Source organism: Heterodontus francisci, unplaced genomic scaffold (assembly GCF_036365525.1).
Source record: "Heterodontus francisci isolate sHetFra1 unplaced genomic scaffold, sHetFra1.hap1 HAP1_SCAFFOLD_43, whole genome shotgun sequence".
In the NCBI taxonomy this organism is placed as follows: Eukaryota; Metazoa; Chordata; class Chondrichthyes; order Heterodontiformes; family Heterodontidae; genus Heterodontus; species Heterodontus francisci.
In genome coordinates, this window is record NW_027141852.1 from 13,507,838 (window position 1) to 13,527,411 (window position 19,574).

General features: G+C 43.7%; 1 non-coding gene across 1 annotated transcript; it reads right to left on the reverse strand.

The window, feature by feature from the left end:
* Nucleotides 1-4,793: 4,793 nt before the first annotated feature.
* On the reverse strand, nt 4,794-4,875 carry trnas-gcu (transfer RNA serine (anticodon GCU)). Its single transcript has one exon. It is a non-coding gene; the product is annotated as a tRNA-Ser (tRNA).
* Between the last annotated feature and the right edge of the window lie 14,699 nt (nt 4,876-19,574).

Sequence of the window (19,574 nt, forward strand, 5' to 3'; positions counted from 1 at the left end):
GTGACAACCAGTAAACATAGTTGCCAAATTGGTTCTTTTGGTGCCCTCTTGAAAAAGAACTGGTCCTACACTTATTCAGTTTGATTATGACTTCTTCAAAAAATATTTTAACAAAAGAAAACAGAATCCCTTCCATAACATCATGTACTTTCCCTGAGCTACAGGTTATTGCAAGTCTCTCTGCCAGTGTTTATTTTAGGTGATTTTGTACTCAGGTTCTTTTGGAATCCATGTGTTTGCAGCTCTTTGTGAGTGAGAGATGTGGTAATATGTTTAAAAGATTTCCCTGTAAATTATTCATATCTCCATCTTTCCCCGAACTTTGTACAAACACATTAATATGGGAATCACACACATCAGGCCGTCAAACCTGTCCGCTAAACATTGAAAGGTGACAGTGTTTATTGTGACGGGGTTCCATTTATGAAGACACATCTTGATGATTCACACATGTAAAAATTTGTATATTAAGTTCATGACATAATGACATAAATAAACATTTCCTTGCACTTGCCACGTTTGTTGAACATTTTCTCTGCTGATGCCCCCTGAATATATTAGAGAACATGGTGACGAGGTTGAGATTAAAGTCTGTAAATATAGGCAGCAAACAGCAGCAGGGACTGCAGTGAACAAGATTTACGTGACATATTTGTGCTTATATTGGTGGGTGAAATAATATACTAAACACAAAATCCTACATTTGAGCTCGCATAAAAGATTGCTCTGTCTATGGAGATAGCATCAAAGAATGCTCAGGAATTTTGTCCTATGCCAGTGATCGTAACACACTTCAGGGGAACTTTAAAAAAAAATGGTATAATGGGCTTTCACATAACAGATGAAATTTTACACAGAGAAGTGTGAAGTGATACAATTTGGAAGGAAGAATGCCATATAAATGAAAAGGTTACAATTCTAAACTGGGTGCAGGAGCAGAGAGACAATGTACACCAATGTTAGAAGGATTGAAAAGGTTGCTTAGAGCAAACAGGACACTTGGCTTCATTAATAGAGGCATAGAGTAAAAACATATAAGTTATGCTAAACCTTTATAAAATACTGGGAATGAATGGCCTCTTCCTGTACCTCCACAGAAAGCTTCCATTCCAGGTTTACACACACTCGTCAGGATCACTCTCCACAGATCCTGCCACTCCAGGCTCGGACACCCACTTCAGGATCACTCTCCACAGATCCCGCCACTCCAGGCTCGGACACCCACTTCAGGATCACTCTCCACAGATCCCGCCATTCCGGGTTCGGACACCCACTTCAGGATCACTCTCCAAAGATCCCAGCACTACGGGCTTGGAGACCCTCTTCAGAGATCCTAAATCTCCAGCCACGGACATCCTTTGAGGACCACTCTCCACAGATTCTGCCCTCCAGGCTCAGACACCCTCTTCAGAATCACTCTCCATACATCCCGCCGCTCCACGCACGGATATCTCCCTCAGGATCAGATCAAAGAATGTTGCTTGTCACTTATCAGCTCAAGCCTGAATGTTGTTCAGGTCTTGCTGCTTGCAGGCACAGACTGCTTCAGTATCTGAGGAGTTGTGAATCATCAGCGAACATTCCCACTTCTCACTTATGTTGAAGAGAAAGCCATCAATGAAACAGCTGAGGATGTTTGGGCCTAGGATACTGCCCTGAGAAACTAGGTATCCAGTCATGAATGGTGGTCGACAATTAAATAACGAACCAGATGAGGAGGCTCCAAAAACATCCCTATCCTCAATGTTGGTGGAGCCGAGCACGTCAGTGCAAAAGATAAAGCTGAAGCATTTGAAACCATCTTCAGTCAGAAATTGCTCAGTGGATGATTCAACTTGGCCTCTTGAGTTCCCCAGCATCACAGCTTCCAGTTTTCAGCCAATTTGCTTCACTCCACATAATGGCAAGAAACAGCTGCAGGCACTCGATACAGCAAAGACTATGGGCCCGAACATCATTTCGGCTCTAGTACTGAAGACTGTGTGCTCCAGAACTCGCTGCGCCCTCAGCCAAGCTGTTCCAGTAGAGCGACAACACAGGCATCTACTTGCTGCCCCATCAGTCTACTATCAATCATCAGCAAAGCAATGGAAGATGTCACCAACAGTGCTATCAAGCACCACACACTTAGCAATAATCTGATCATCGATGCTCAATTTAGGTTCTGCCAGGGTCTCTCAGCTCCAGGAAATAATTTGGCAGATAGAGGAGAATGTGGGAAAATGTGAGGTTATCCACTTTGGTAGGAAGAACAGAAAAGGAAAATATTATTTAAATTGTGAGAGATTACAGAATGCTGCGGTGCAGAAGGATCTGGGTGTCCTCGTACATGAATCACAAACAGTTGACATGCAGGTACAGCAAATAATTAGGAAGGCAAATGGAATGTTACCCATTATTGCAAGGGGGATGGAGTATAAAAGTAGAGAAGTCTTGCTACAAATGTACATGGTGCTGGTGAAACCACACCTAGAGTACTGTGTACAGTTTTGGTCTCCTTATTTAAGGAGGGATATACTTGCATTGGAGGCAGTTGAGAGAAGGTTCATTGGATTGATTCCTGTGATGAAGGAGTTGTCTTTTGAGAAAAGTTGAGCAGGTTGGACCGATACTCATTGGAGTTGAGAAAAATGAAAGGTGAACGTATTGAGACATATAAGATTCTGAGGGGGCTTGACAGGGTAGATGCTGAGAGGATGTTTCCTCTCGTGGTGGAATCTAGAACGAGGGGACATAGTTTCAGATTTAGGGGTTTTTCATTTAAGGTGAATTTCTTCTCTCAGAGGGTCATTAATCTTTGGAATTCTTTACCGCAGAGAGCATTGGAGGCTGGGTCATTGAATGTCTTCAAGATTTTTATCTACAAGCGAGCCAAGGGTTATGTGGGCAGGCAAGAAAGTGGGGTTGAGGTCATGATCAGGTCAGCCATGATCCTATTGAATGGCGGAGCAAGGTCGAGGGGCCAAATGGCCTACTCCTGCTACTAGTTCTTCTGATCTTATGTTCGTATGATCTCATTGCAGCTTGGTCCAAACAGAGACGTAAGAGTGGAATTCCAGAGGAGAGGTGAGTGTGATTGCCCTTGAGTGAGTGTGGCATCAAGGATCCCCAGAAAAATTGAAGTCAATGGGAATCAGGGGGAAAACTCTCCACTTGCTGGAGTCATACCTCGCACAAAGCAAGATGGTTGTGGTTAGTGGAGGCCAATCATCTCAGCCCAGGACATTGCCTCAGGAGTTTCTCAGGCTAGTGTCGCAGACCCAAACTTCCCAGCTGTTTCATTGACGACTTTCTCTTCAACATAAGTCAGAAGTGGGAATGTTAGATGATGATTCACAACTCTTCAGATACTGAAGCAGTCTGTGCCTGCAAGCAGCAAGACCTGAACAACATTCAGGCTTGAGCTGATAAGTGACAAGCAACCTTCTGGCCACACAAGTGCCAAGCAGTGAACATCTCCAATGAGAGAGAAAAAAAATCTACCTTTTGATATTCAGAAGCATTATCATCATTAAATCCCCCACCATCAACATCTTGACCAGAAACGTAACTAGACCAGTCACATCTATGCTGTGGCTATAAGCGCAGGTCCGAGATTACGAATTCTGCAGCAAGTATCTCACCTCCTGACACCCCAAATCCTGTCCACCATCTACAAGGCACAAGTCAGGAGTGTGATGGAATACATCCCACTCAACAACACTCAAGAAGCTCAACACCATCCAGGACAAAGCAGCGCACTTGATCGGCACCTAACCCGCCACCTTAAACATTCAATCCCTCCACAACCAGTACACAGTGGCTGCAGTGTGTACCATCTCCATATGCACTGCAGCAACTCGCCAAGTATCCTTCAACAGCACCTTCCAAACTCGTGACCACTACCACCTCGAAGGACAAGGGCAGCAGAGGCATGGGAACTCACTACCTGCAGGATCCCCTCCAAGTCACTCACCATCCTGACTTGGAACGATATCGCCATTTCTTCACTGTTGTTGGGTCACAATCCTGGAACTCCCTCCCCAATAGCACTGTGGGTGTTCCTGCACCATATGGACTGCATCAGTTCAAGAAGGCAGCTCTCCACCACCTTCTCAACGGCAATAGGAATGGGTAATAAATGCTAGCCTTATCAGCGATACTCACACCCAAGAATGAATAAAAACCAAATCACTCTCCACAGATTCCCCACAATCTGGGCTTGGACATTTACTTCAGGAGCACAGAGCTTTATATCACTGCAACATGAGTTCCAATCTTCAGATTCTGTTCACTTTTCACATTATTTTCTACCAGTCCACGAGCTTTTATTAATTCAGCATTCGGGTCTCTGCTCCTCAACCGTTTCTAACATCTCACCTCTTACAAAAAAACACTCTGATCTATCGTAGGTACTAAATGACCCCTCATTTTAAACTCCATCTGCCAAAGCATTGCTCACTCACTTAATCTATCAAGAAGATTTGAAAATAAATTTCTTTCCAAAGGATAATTTTCTGCATCTGCTCCCTCGCCATTTGCTTTTCCCATTTGTCTTTCACTTGGTGCAAATCGAGAAAAAGTAAAGATGGAAGGAAGGAGGGGAGGAAAAATCCTGCTCCGTTTCGTGATCCCTATTTGATCTTCATTCCAGTGCAGTTTGGGTGAAGAATTCCAATTGTCTGTCTCAATTTTAATAAAGTATAACCAATTCTGGAATCACTGTCTGGACATGGACAAGAACAGGTTTCGAGGCTGACTTTACACGTCAACTCCCCCAACAGAAACAATACACTAAAAAGTTCATAAACTAGCAACAAGGATGGGATTTGAACCCACGTGTGCACAGCACAATGGATTAGCAGCCCATCACCTTAACCTCTCGGCCACCTTGTCAGTTGCGTAGACATAGCTGTCACCTTCAGCACAGTTTCTGGCTGTGCAGCTAGTTGTGCAATGATGGAAAAAGAACCTCTGGAAGAAAATGAAGTTGGGAATGGAGTGGTGTGAAACATTTCCAGACCATGTCCAACACGTTTCTAGTCAATGTGAAAACCCACCACGGAAAGACTAGAACATACAATCATTTCATCACATCATGATTAACATCACTCAGACACCTGAACTATTAGTTCACTGACGAAGTCATGATGACCGAATTTCTCATGAAATTACAACTGAACTAACTGACTGGAAGAATTGCTTTAACTCCACGTGATCAGCGAGGCACAGCCTCAGGCCGACTTGTTGGGTGGTGTAAACAGATATCACTGCTTCTGATCTTCACCAGAACAGAGAGTGAGATGTAACATTGATCATCAAACAGACTGTGAGAGAATACAACAGAATAAAACACATGGAGAGACACTGTGGAATAACAAATAGATTTGATTGGAATGTTGAAATTTTGATTGGAATGGATAAAACACCAGAAACAACAGATTAAAGTGGGATTCTCATCATTATATTGATCTGGGACAGAAAAGAGAAACTGATGGAAAGAAGAGAAGAAGGAAGAAAAGAAAGGATGGAACTGTTCAATCTTTTCAGTTTTTTCACTCGCCCATGAAAGCTGATAAAAAAAAGTTGCAAATAACAGAGAATTTCACCAAAAAGGGAGATTAAATGTTGCTGAAACCTTGGATCGAAGGATGCCCCAACAGATCACCTGTTTAACTGTCTCCTCACTGGGGGATTTCAATCAGTGAGCAATATTATTCTCTACTTTTTTTGTTAATTGGTCCCAGAACTGTCACTTGGAATTAATATCTGTGTTCCGACTCCTGAATAATAAAATTGTGAGTTTGTCGATATTTTCTGGACACAGTTCCTGCTGAAAGAACTAAGAACTCTTTTCTAATTTACTCAATACTCTGTACACACTCATCAAGCCTGCTAAGCGAGCATCCTTGGTGCTGCTCTCTCTTCTCCCAAACTTCATCTCATGTGACTGTTACATCATCACTCTGACAGTGGGAGGGGTTGATCCCACTATCTTCAGCATTAACCCTTTACATCCTTATACCACACTGTCTGTCCAAAAAAAATGGGTGGAGGGAACTTCCTTCATTTATCAAAAAACCAACAGCAGCACAGTGGTGCAATGGTTAGCACCGCAGCCTCACAGCTCCAGCGACCAGGATTCAGTTCTGGGTACTGCCTGTGTGGAGTTTGCAAGTTCTCCCTGTGTCTGTGTGGGTTTCCGCAGGGTGCTCTGGTTTCCTCCCACCTCCAAAAGACTTGCAGGTTGGTAGGTAAATTGGCCATTGTACATTGTCCCGTGTGCAGGTACGTAGTAGGAGAATGGTGGGGATGTGGTAGAGAATATGGGATTAATGCAGGATTAGTATAAGTGGGTGGTTGCTGGTTGGCACAGACTCAGTGGGCCGAAGGGCCTGTTTCAGTGCTGTATCTCTGAATAAGAAAAGTAAAAAAAAAGCTACCAGTCGCAAATCAACTCAAACCCATTAGAGAGATAGAGGGAGACTGTCAGAGAACTTCCTGCATCCAGTCCTGACCCTGTCACACTCAGCAGCTTCTCACCCAGACCCCACTCTCATCAAAACTGAACATTGTTACCGAGACCATTCAAATCCTGTTTATAAAAGGTAGAAACATTCAAACTTCATCACAGCTAGATTGAAGAGAACAAAGTTTAATATCTTCTCGTCATCACTCGGTAACCACAGTCCTTAAATCAGTAGCATAAATTATCAGCTGTAAGAATGTTTGTCATTGGGTTGAATCATTTATGTGTGATGAATGTTCCAGCATCATAAACCAGGGGAACGTGTTGACTGAGCTGTGTCTTCATCTCTTCTGGACAGTTCACCCTTCATTTTGCTCTGATTCACTTTCCCAAAGCGGATCTACAGATTCTCAAATCCAGAGACTGGGTTTTCTTATTTTGTTCCTTTTGATTTTTCTTGCTCCTGAATGATAATATATTCCAACCTCGGATCAAACTTGCCCTGTCTCACAGTCTCGGTTTAAAGCGACAAATAACGGCACCAACATTCTGAAACAAACAACACGGTCACATTCTGATTCAGTGAGATTAATGCTGAGGCAGTTTCCGTGTCGAATGCGATTGTGAACAAATTTCTCTCAAGGAAATTGTGAGTGATCAAGTATTTGCACTGAATTTCTGTGCAAGAAGGGACAGTTTCAAACAGCCATTCCCTAATCACTTCCTTCACAAAGAAAAAGACTGTGCTGTCTTAACGAGTGACTCAACTTCACAAACAAATTTGAACTCGAAGTTCAGGAGAAGACAAAGATGTGAATGATTGACAGTGTAATCTTTAAATCATAATTTTCCGTTTCTTCGTTGAAGTGAGGCTCAACCCTAAGCCACTAGAGATCGCGGAAAGCTACAAACTTGGATCCGGAAATCAGAAAAGTAGTGAAACAGTTCGTGAGTACATTGTGACACTGAAGAATTTATCACTACATTGCAACATTGGCACATTCTTAGACCGTACATTATGAGACAGATTTGTGCTTATATTGGTGGATGAGGAAAGTTACTAAACACACAAAATCCCAATTTGAGCTAGTGTGTAAGATTGCTCTTTCCACGGAGATAGCATCAAAGAATGCTCGTGAATTTCGTCCGATGCCAGTGACAGTAACACACTTCAGAGGAACTTAAACACACTGGTAAAATGGGCTTTCACACAACAGATAAAATTTTACACAGAGAATTGTGAAGTGATACAGTTTGGGAGGAAGAATGAGACAATGTGCACCAATCTTTTTTGATCAAGGTTTGAAAAGGTTGCTAAGGGCAAACAGGACACTTGGCTTTATTAATAGAGGCATAGAGTAAAAGCAAATAAGTTATGCTAAACCTTTATAAAACACTGGGGCTGAATGGCCTACTCCTGTACCTCCACAGAAAGCTTCCACTCCAGGCTCAGACACCCTCTTCAGGATCACTCTCCATACATCCCACCACTCCACGCACGGATATCTCCCTCAGGATCAGATCACAGCTCCACAGTCCTGCCACATCCAGTGGTGAATGGTGGTGGATAATTAAATAACTAACAAGATGAGGAGGCTCCAAAAACATTCACATCCTCAATGATGGTGGTGCTGAGCACGTCAGTGCAAAAGGCAAAACTGAAGCATTTGCAACCATCTTCAGTCAGAAGTATTAAGTGGATTTGATCTGTGCTAATTTCAGCTCCTCATGCTCGCTGGTGCCTTGGTTCTCGGGTGCTAATTTCAGAGTAAATCATGCAGCTTGACAATTGGAGCCAAAGAAAAAGACACAGGAGAGGTTGAAAGTGCCAATACTTGGTATTGAACCAAGAACTGTTTAACTGTTAGTACAGCACGAACTCAACAAAGCTATTTCAACAACACACTAAAGCCACCATTCTGTCACTGCTTTGGAAGACAATATATACATTAAAGTGTTTGTAAAAAGTTACAGAACACAACATGTGAGTCATATTCCCCATTGTTTTCTCAGTACTGATGGACTGTGAAGTGGGAGACAGCCAGAAGTCCCACTGTGCCACACTCACCCTGAGCTGTGAGTGAAATGAGATAAAGTTCAACCTTTAGCAGAGAGATTCTGGAGAGAGGTAAGAGTCCTGAATCAAGGAAAGACTTTCTGACACAATAAAAGCAAAATACTGCAGATGCTGGAAATCTGAAATAAAAACAAAAAGTGCTGGAAATACTCAATAGCTCTGGCAGTATCTGTGGTGAGAGAAACGGAGTTAACATTTCTGGTCTGTGACCTTTCATCAGAACTGACACAGGTTAGAAAAGAATTAGGTTTTAAACAAGTGAAGGGGAGGGGCATGTGGGAGAGAACAAAGGGGAAGGTGTTTGAAAGGGCAGAGGGCAGGAGAGATTAAATAACAAAGCTGTCCTGGGACAAAGTGTGTTAATGCTTGTGGTTGCCTGACACCAGTCATGCTCTGATGTTATTGAACACAATGTTCAATCCACAAGGCTGTAGAGTGCGGAATCAAAAGGTCGGGTACTGCACCTCGAGCTTGGGTCGATTTTCACTGGAACACTGGAGCAGGCCAAAGACAGAAATGTTGACATGAGAGCAGGGGGGAGTGTTGAAATGGCAAGCAACCAGAAGCTCAGGATCATGCTTTCGGCCTGAGCAGAGGTGTTCCACCTAATCTGCTTTTGGTCTCCCCAGTTTAGAGGAGCCCGCATTGTGAGTAGTGAATACAGTATACATAATTGAAAGAAGTACAAGTAAATCGCTGCTTCACCTAAAAGGAGTGTTTGGGGCTTTAGATAATGAGCAGAGAGGACGGAAAAGGGCAGGTATTATATCTCCTGCGATTGCATGGGAAGGTGCCTTGGGAAGGGGAAGAGGTGTTGGGGTAATGGAGGAGTTGTCCAGGGTGTTGTGGAAGGAACAATCCCTTCGGAATGCTGACAAGGGAGGGGAAGTTGCGTTTGGTGGTGGCATCACGCTGGAGGTGGCGGAAATGGTGGAGGATGATCCTTTGGATGTGTTTATGTTTCGAGATACAGCACTGAAACAGGCCCTTCGGCCCACCGAGTCTGTGCCGACGATCAACCACCCATTTATACTAATTCTATACTCCTACCACATCCCCACCTGTCCCTATATTTCCCTACGACCTACCTATACTAGGGGCAATTTTTAATGGCCAATTTACCTACCAACCTGCAAGTCTTTTGGGAGGAAACTGGAACACCCGGAGGAAACCCGAAAAGACACAGGGAGAACTTGCAAACTTCACACAGACAGTACCCAGAATTGAACCCGGGTTGCTGGAACTGTGAGGCTGCAATGCTAACCACTGCGCCACTGTGCAGCTGTGGAGGCAGGTGGGGTGGAAAGTGAGGACAAGGGGATCCCTGTTGCAGTTCTGGGAGGGAGGGGAAGGGGGAGGGCAGAGGTTGAAGGTCCATTCAACTCCACTGGGAGTGGGGGAGTTGAAATCTGGTGATGTTGTTGAATTTAATTTCAAACACCCCTTGAACTCTCTGCCGATGAAGTCTGAAAAAGGTAAGAACAACCACACAACATGGGTCTCAAATCCAAGACCCTGAGATTAAAAGTCTCATGCTCTACCAACTGAGTTAACAAGGCCTGATACAGTACTTCTACTCTGTCTATTATTGGACGGATGCAGCTGTTGGCTCCACCCCGAGGGCGGGAGTTTGTTCCACCAACCATGAAGCAGTTTCCTATCAATTCCCAAAATTATCAGTAAATCCACTTACAGAAGCCCCAAAGCGTGATATATTCCTCTCACTCATCGATAATAAAACTTATAAATCTTTTTACCTTGCAAATGCTGCCATCTATTTTGTCAGTATTTATTTCTCTCTCCTTTTTATTTAGTTCATGCATTCCTTTGGAATTTTTTCCAATTATATCTGAGGGAAGAAATAAAGAGATCTGGCAACTCAAAACTGGTCATCCATGAGGCACTGTGGGCCATCAGCAGCAGCAGAATTGTATTTAAACACAATATGTTACCTCATAGCCTGACATATCCCTCACTCTACCATTACCATCAAGCCAAGGGAGCAATAGTGGTTCAATGAAGTGTGCAGGAGGGCATGTCAGGAGCAGCACCAAGCAGACCTAAAAATGAGTGAAGCTGCAACACAGGATTACTTTCATGTCAAACAGTGGAAGCAGCATGCAATAGACAGAGCTGAGTGATCTCACAACCAACAGATCAGATCAAAGCTCTGCAGTCCTGCCACATCCAGTCCTGAATGGTGGTGGATAATTAAACAATCAACAGGAGGTTCCACAAATATCCCCATCCTTAATGATACGGGAGACCAGCATATCAGTGCAAAATACAAGGTTGAATAATTTGCAACCATCTTCAGCCAGAAGTATCAACTAAATGATGCATCTCGACCTCCTCCTGATGTCTCCAGCATCGCAGATGCCAATCTTCAGCAAATCCACTTCACTCCACATGATATCAAGAAATGGCTGAAGGCACTGGATACTGACAACATCCCGGCTGTAGTGCTGATGACTTATGCTCCAGAACTAGCCGCGCCACCAGCTACGCTGTTCCAGTACAGCTACAACACTGGCATCTACACAGCAACGTGGAAAATTACCCAGGTATGTCCTGCAAACAAAAAGCAGGACAAATCCAACCCTGTCAATTACTGCCCCATCAGCCTCCTCTTGATCATCAGTGAAGTGATGGAAGGTGTCATTGACAGTGCTATCAAGCGGCACTTACACAGCAATAACCTGCTCATCAATGCTCATTTTGGGTTCTGCCAGAGCCACTTGGTTCCTGACCTCGTTGCAGCCTTGACCCAAATTTGGACAAAAGAGCTGAACTCAAGAGGTGAGGTGAGGAGACAGTGACTGCTCTTGCCAAGGGCATCAAGGAGCCCTTGCAAAATTGAAGTCAATGGCAACCAGGGAGAAAACTCTCCACTAGAAATCTTTTAGGAAGTGACAAAGTTGATTGATGAGGGAAGGGCTGTAGATGTCATATACATACTTCAGTAAGGCGTTTGATAAGGTTCCCCATGGTAGGCTGATGGAGAAAGTGAAGTCGCATTGGGTCCAGGGTGTACTAGCTAGATGGATAAAGAACTGGCTGGGCAACAGGAGACAGAGAGTAGCAGTGGAAGGGAGTTTCTCAAAATGGAGACGTGTTCCACAGGGATCCGTGCTGGGACCACTGTTGTTTGTGATATACATAGATGATTTGGAGGAAAGTATAGGTGGTCTGATTAGCAAGTTTGCAGACGACACTAAGATTGGTGGAGTAGCAGATAGTGAAGGGGACTGTCAGAGAATACAGCAGAATATAAATAGATTGGAGAGTTGGGCAGAGAAATGGCAGATGGAGTTCAATCAGGGTAAATGCGAGGTGATGCATTTTGGAAGATCCCATTCAAGAGTGAACTATACAGTAAATGGAAAAGTCCTGGGGAAAATTGATGTACAGAGAGATTTGGGTGTTCAGGTCCATTGTTCCCTGAAGGTGGCAACGCAGGTCAATAGAGTGGTCAAGAAGGCATACGGCATGCTTTCCTTCATCGGACGGGGTATTGAGTACAAGAGTTGGCAGGTCATGTCACAGTTGTATGGGACTTTGGTTCGGCCACATTTGGAATACTGCATACAGTTCTGGTCGCCACATTACCAAAAGGATGTGGATGCTTTGGAGAGGGTGCAGAGGAGGTTCACCAGGATGTTGCCTGGTATGGAGGGTGCTAGCTATGAAGAGAGGTTGAGTAGATTAGGATTATTTTCATTAGAAGGCCGAGGGTTGAGGGGGGACCTGATTGAGGTGTACAAAATCATGAGAGGTATAGACAGGGTGGATAGCAAGAAGCTTTTTCCCAGAGTGGGGGATTCAAATACTAGGGGTGACGAGTTCAAAGTGAGAGGGGAAAAGTTTATGGGGGATATGCGTGGAAAGTTCTTTACGCAGAGGGTGTTGGGTGCCTGGAACGCGTTGCCAGCGGAGGTGGTAGACGCGGGCACGATAGCGTCTTTTAAGATGTATCTAGACAGAAACATGAATGGGCAGGAAGCAAAGAGATACAGACCCTTAGAAAGTAGGCGACATGTTTAGGTAGAGGATCTGGATCGGCGCAGGCTTGGAGGGCCGAAGGGCCTGTTCCTATGCTGTAATTTTCCTTGTTCTTTGTTCTTTAGTTGGAGTCATACCTAGCGCAAAGGAATATGGTGATAGTTGTGGGTGGCCAATCATCTCAGTCCCAGAACAGCACTCAGGAGTTCCTCAGGGTAGTGTCCTAGGCCCCAACCATATTCCGTTGATTCATCAATGACCTTCCCTCTCTCATAAGGTCAGAAGTGGGGATGTTCGCTGATGATTGCAAAATGTTCAGTAGCATTAGCAACTCCTCAGCTACTGAAGCAGTCCGTGTCCACATGTAGAGAGACCTGGACAACATTGGGCTTGGGCTGATAAGTGACAAGGAACATTCAACCCACAAAAGTGCCAGGCAATGAACATCTCCAACAAGAGAGAATCTAACCATCTCCCCTTGACATTCAATGGCATTACCATTGCTGAATCCCTCACTATCAACATTCTGGGGGTTACCGTTGAGCAGGATCTGAATTGGATCAGCCATATAAATACCGTAGCTACAAGAGCAGGTCAGAGTCTGGGAATTCTGCTGTGAATCACTCACCTCCTGTCCACCATCTACAAGGCACAAGTCAGGAGCGTGATGGAATACTCCCCATTTGCCTGGATGAGTGCAGCTCCAAAAACACTCAAGAAGCTCAACATCATCCAGGACAAAGCAGCTCGCTTGATCAGCACCCCATCCACCACCTTAAATATTCACTCCCTCCACCACCAGTGAACAGTGGTAGCAGTGCGTACCATCTACAAGATGCACTGCAATAACTCACCAAGACTCCTTCGTCAGCGCCTTCCAAACCCATGACCTCGTCCACCGAAAAGGACATTGGATGCGTAGGAACACCACCATCTGCCAGTTCCCGTCCAAGCTACACACCATCCTGACTGGGAACTATATCACCGTTCCTTCACTGTCACTGGATCAAAATCCTGGAACTCCCTTCCAAACAGCACTGTGGATTTACCTACACCACATGGACTGCAACAGTTCAAAAAGGCGGCTCACCACCACCTTCTCAAGGGAAGTTAGGAATGGGCAATAAATGCTGGCGTTGCCAGCGATGCCCACATTCCGTGAAAGAATAAAAAAGAGATTTGCCACAACGGTAGCAGGGTGAGGGACTTCAGTGATGTGGAGAGATTGGAGAAGCTGGGGTTGTTCTCCTTGCAGCAGAGAAAGTTCCGAAAAGATTTGACACATTTGTTCAAAATCATGGAGGTTTTCAATAGTTTAAATAAGGAGAAACTGTTTCCAGTGGTAAAAGGGTCAGTAAGCAGAGGACACAGATATCAGGTGATTGGAAGAAGAACCAGAGGTGACATGAAGAACCATTTTTTACACAGTAATGTGTTGTGATAAAGAAAGAAAAGACTTGCATTTATATCGCACCTTTCAAGACCACTGGACATATCAAAGCACTTTGTAGACAATGAAATACTTTTGAAGTGTAATCACTGATGTAATGTCAGAAATGCAGCAGCTAATACCCACAAACAGCAATGTGATAATGACCAACTGATCTGATTGAGGGGCAAATATTGATCACAACACCAGGGAGAATTGCTCTTCACTTGTTTGAAATTTCAGCATGGGATCTTTTACATTCACCCAAACATGCAGACCAGGTCTTGGTTTAACATCACACCTGAAAGGCAGCACCTTCAACACCCTCAGTGCTGTACTGGAGTGTCAGCTGTGAACTCTGAACCCAGAAGCTTGTGATTTCGAGGTGAGTGTGACCGACTGAGCCACAGCTTTTCCCTGAGTCTCAATCCTTCTACCAACAGTTTCTCTCTATCGGGTCTGTCACGACCCCTCATGATTGTGAACACCTCTATCAAATCTCCTCTCTAAGGAGAACAACCCCAGCTTCTCCAATCTATCCACATAACTGAAATCCTAACCACACGTTGCAGAAAGGAATTTTTCCTCAAGTTCTTTCCAGTTTTGTGAGTCACATTAAATCTGTAACCTTCGGTTATTGACGGTTCAGCAGTTAGAAACAGTTCCTCAGTATTTACTCTACCTCAAACCTTCAAGGAAGCTCTGCAAAGTAACTGAAAATCAAGTTGTCAGAAGTGGGATTTAAACACATGCCTCCAGTGAAAGCTGCAATCTGAACAGAGAATCTGAAACCGCTCAGTCACCTCAACTGTTCAGACATATTGCGAGAGTGGTTAGCAAAGCATGTGGGATCTTGGGCTTTAACAATAGAGACATTGAGTACAAAAGCAGGGTTGTTATGCTGAACTCTGTTTAGGCCCCAATTGGAGTGTTGCATCCAGATCTGCTCACCAATCTTTAGAAAGAATGTGCGGATTCTTGAGAGGATGCAGAGGAGATTTACCAGAATAGTTCCAGGGATGGAGGGTTTTAGTTTCAAGGTTAGGTCAGAAAAACAGGGTTTTTTCTGCCTGTATCAAAGGAGATTGAGGGGAGAATTGATAGAGGTGTCGAAGGCTTTGACAGTTTTAGATAAGTTGGCAAGGAAACATTGTTCCCATTAACTATTGGTACAAGGACTAGGGGATTCAGATTGAAGGTTCTGGACAAGAGACGCAGGGAGAATGTGCGGAAGAACTTTTTTACACAGTGATTGGTAATGATCTGTAACTCGCTGCCCCCGAGGGCGGAGGAAGTGGAGACAATCGTTGGTTACAAAAGGAATTTCGATGGGCATTTGAAGGAAATAAATTTACAGGGCTAGGGGGATCGAGCAGACGAGTGGGACTGACTGGATCGCTCCATGGAGAGCTGGCCTGTACTCGATGGGGCGAATGGCCTCCTTCTATACCACAAATGACCCAATGACTCGATGAGTCTATGTCACTCTCAGAATCAAGACAACAGAGTGACAGATTTAACACAACATTATAGCATATGTTTGGTTTGACAAATTCAATAATAACTCGTCTCCACTCCTAGTATTTCTAAATCCCACACATACACTATAAAGTGAACAATTATTTCCTGTTGTGTCTCTCTCACATTTGTTAACTTCACTATATTGGAGTGAGGTGACATCTACTGGCGGGAAGCAAGAACTGCAATCAAGCAGCAGAAACTCCACAGTCTGTCAGGGTGAAAGAAACATTGCAATATGAGGAAATAGTGAAGGGGTTTGATCGGGTTGATGGAAACATGATTCCACTTGTGGTATCGTATGAAGCAAGGGCCGGAAATATAAAATTGTCGTTAATAAAAGAAATGAGGAATTCATGAAAAATGCATTTGCTTAGAGAATGGTTATTGAGATAGACAGCACTGATATAGGCCCTTTGGCCCACTGAGTCTGCACTGACCATCAACCACCCATTTATACTAATCCTATGTTAACCCAGAATTCCCTACCACATCCCCACATTTCTCCTATCACCTACCCTAGGGCCAATTTGCAACAGTCAATTTATCTATCAACACAGAAGTCTTTCGTTGTGGGAGGAAACCAGAGTACCTTGTGGAAGCCCACATAAACAACTTGCAAACTCCACACAGGCAGTATACAGAACTGAATCGGGGTCATTGAAGTTGTGAAGCTACAGTGCTCACCACTGCACCACCCTAAGAATGTGGATAGAGTAAAAAGTGAGATTGGATGGACAGAAGCAGTCTGAAAAGATGGCTCAAACAAAAGGTGAAAACCCTGAAATGTTAACTCTGTTTCTCTCTCCACAGATGCTGTCAGAGGTGCTGAGTATTTCCAGCACTTTCTGTTTTTATTTCAGCTTTGTAGGATATTGTTTTGATCTGAAAAAAATGCATGATCGGCTGTGGGTAACAGTGAAATTCCACAGGAGCGAATAAAAGCTGTGTTAACGGTGGCTCGTTGGTCTTGGGGTATGATTCTCGCTTTGGGGATATAAGTGATTAAAATGTGAGAGATCCTGGGTTCAAATCCCAGACGAGCCCTTCTCTGTTGCCATTTTTAGTTTAAGGTCATCGATTGCTTTCAGCCTTCCAGAAAGCGGAATCGATTTCCAAACTGAGCCTGCTTGAGGACAGGGGAACTGGATTCAAAGAGCTTGACGACAAAATTGAAATGAACAAAATATACAGATTGTCAAGTGGGAATATAAGGTTGCAACAGTAAGTAAAGGCCTGCTCGGGTCAGCAAATGAAACCCGACCCAAGCCTGACAGCACCGCATCCGACCTGGTCCGAGTCCTTTCATTTTTTTCCCGTGCCCGAACTGACCACCAGAATGTTCAGTTAAACTTGCTTCCGTTTTTCACTTTTTAAGCTTGTGCAGGTAAGCAACAAAAACTGTAACTGGACTTGAAAGGTTGTTTAAATGTACATTAAGATTAGAGCTACGTACCGGAGGTGATGAGCTGAAGATTGTTACCATAGAAGTTAGTGATTGTTAGGTCACTAGTTCAAGAGAAATTCATGGAGTTGTGCCCAGACAGGTTGTCCCACACTGTATTGATTAAAATATTGCCCGAAGGCAAGAAAATATCATTATACATTCCCTAGACTCTTGCTTTCCAGGTTGAAATACTTTCTGCAAGTTTATCCAGAGAGCAGCTGAGATGCAGAGACCAGGAAGGTCTTGAGTGATTAATTATTATAAAATATACATTCTTATATTAAAGAGATTGTGCTCTACCTTCGATGGAACCGCTCACTGCAGACTAGTGCGGAGTGTTTCCCGCCTTGACGTCCTGGCTGTCACTGGATCTTGAGTCCAGGCCTCTGGATTACTGGTCCAGTAATCTTTGAAATTTCTCCCTTGATCTAATATTTTAATCTGGTAAGTCAGATTTTACAAAAAAAAAATTAAATGATTTAAGACTGCTTCATGTTCAGCTGTGCCAAATGAATAAAGAAATTCAAATATATTCAAAATTATATATCAACTATTAAATACTAATGCCCAGCTTTGAATACAAAAATGCCTCTAATTGTGTTCTGGTCTGGAATGGAATTCTTCAGTGTTTCTGTTTAGCTTGGATTGACTCATCGATTTTCTTGTTTTTCACTTTGTCGATGCCTTTGAATAATTGTGGATCCTTCTTCAGGGTGTCTTCTTTCACCAGGTAGTTCTGACCTCTGATGATGTTGATCGTAATCAGCTTCAATTTGCTGATAGTTTTGGAAGTGAGCAGATTTCCTTTGCTTGAGTTTACAACATGGAACTTAGCCTGACGTGTGGACCCATGGGAGGATTTGAAAGCTGCCCTTGCATTGGAGCATACAGTTGCATCCATCAAAACAGAGGGACAGGAGAAGTGACATATTCAGTTCAGTCTGTCGATCATGGGACTTTTAATCTCAGGGTTGTGAGTTTGAGCGCCATTTAGTTTTTCCACTTTTTAGGCTTCATTAGCAGAGAGTACAAGGAGTGTTTGAAATGAAATTCAACAACAGTATGAGAAACGCTCTCTTTCATTCGGGACTCTTAACTCTCTGCAGCATCTCGCTGTGAAAGATTGAACTTTATCTCATTTCTTTTTCAGCTGGGAGTCAGTGCGGCTCAGTGGGACTTCTGGCTGTCTCCCACCTCCCAATTCATCAGTGCTGAGAAAGCAATGGGAAATATTACTCATGGCTGAGTAAGCAGAGGACACCGATTTAAGGTGAATGGGAAAAGAACCAAAGGCAACATGAGGAAAAACCTTTTTTATGCAGCAAATGGTTAAGATCTGATATGTACTGCCTGAGAGTGTGACGGAGGAAGATTCAACCATCGCTTTCAAAAGGATATATGATAATTATCTGAAGGGAAAAAAAAATCAGCTTTTCATGGAATACATGAGGATGTGGCATGAGCTGAGTTGCTTGTGCAGAGAGGCAGCAGAAGCACGATGAGCTGAATCCCTCCTTTTGTGCTGTAAGTATTCTGTGATCTCTGATTCTATACAAAGTGAAACCAACACTCACATATGAGAAACTGACAGGTACCGTGTAAACCCCACACTAACAAACCAGCAAATGCCAGGGACAGAGTAAAACCAACAGTCCGAGACAAGAAACTGACAGATACTGTGTGAAACCCAAAAATCACTTATCAGGATTTGGCAGTTAATGTGTAAAAACCTCTCTTCAATATCCATCCTGCAAGGTACAAAGAAAATTAGGTACAAACCCAGGCTCATACTTCGAAGACTGAGAGATAAAGAGCAAAACACAGACTCACCTACCAGAGGCTGACAAGTACAGAGAATAAAATAGAGGGGGTGCAGATTAAAAACACATGCATGTAACGGATACTGATAGGGATAGAATCAAACCCTTTCTCACACATGACACGAAAATTGGTGGTGTTGTAAATAGTGAGGAGGAAAGCCTTAGATTACAGGCCAATATAGATCGTCCGAGGCAGAGAATATAAGAGCAGGGAGGTTATGACGGAGCTGTATAAAATGCTAGTTAGGCCACAGCTGGAGTACTGTGTACTGTTCTGGGCACCACACTATAGGAAGGATGTGATTGCACTGGAGAGGGTGCAGAAGAGAGTCACCAGGATGTTGCCTGGGCTGGAGCATTTCAGCTATGAAGAGAGACTGAAAAGGCTAGCGTTGTTTTCCTTAGAGCAGAGAAGGCTGAGGGGAGATAAGATTGAGGTTTACAAAATTATGAGGGGCATTGATGGGTTAGATAGGAAGAAACATTTTACCTTAGCGGAGGGGTCAATAAACAGGTGGCATAGATTTAAGGTAAGGGGCAGGAGGTTTAGATGGGATTTGAGGAAAAAAATTTTACCCAGAGGGTGGTTGGAATCTGGAACGCACTCCCTGAAGAGGAGGTAGAGGCCGGAACCCTCACAACATTTAAGAAGTAACTGATTCGGATTTGGAATGAATTGTCTGACAGGGTGGTGGAAACAGATTCAATTATCACTTTCATAAAGGAATTGGACAAATATTTCAAAGTGAAATTCTCCAGGACTATGGGGAAATAGGCAGGGGGTAGGACTAATTGCATCATTTTTTTCACAGATTCAGCACAGGCACAAAAGA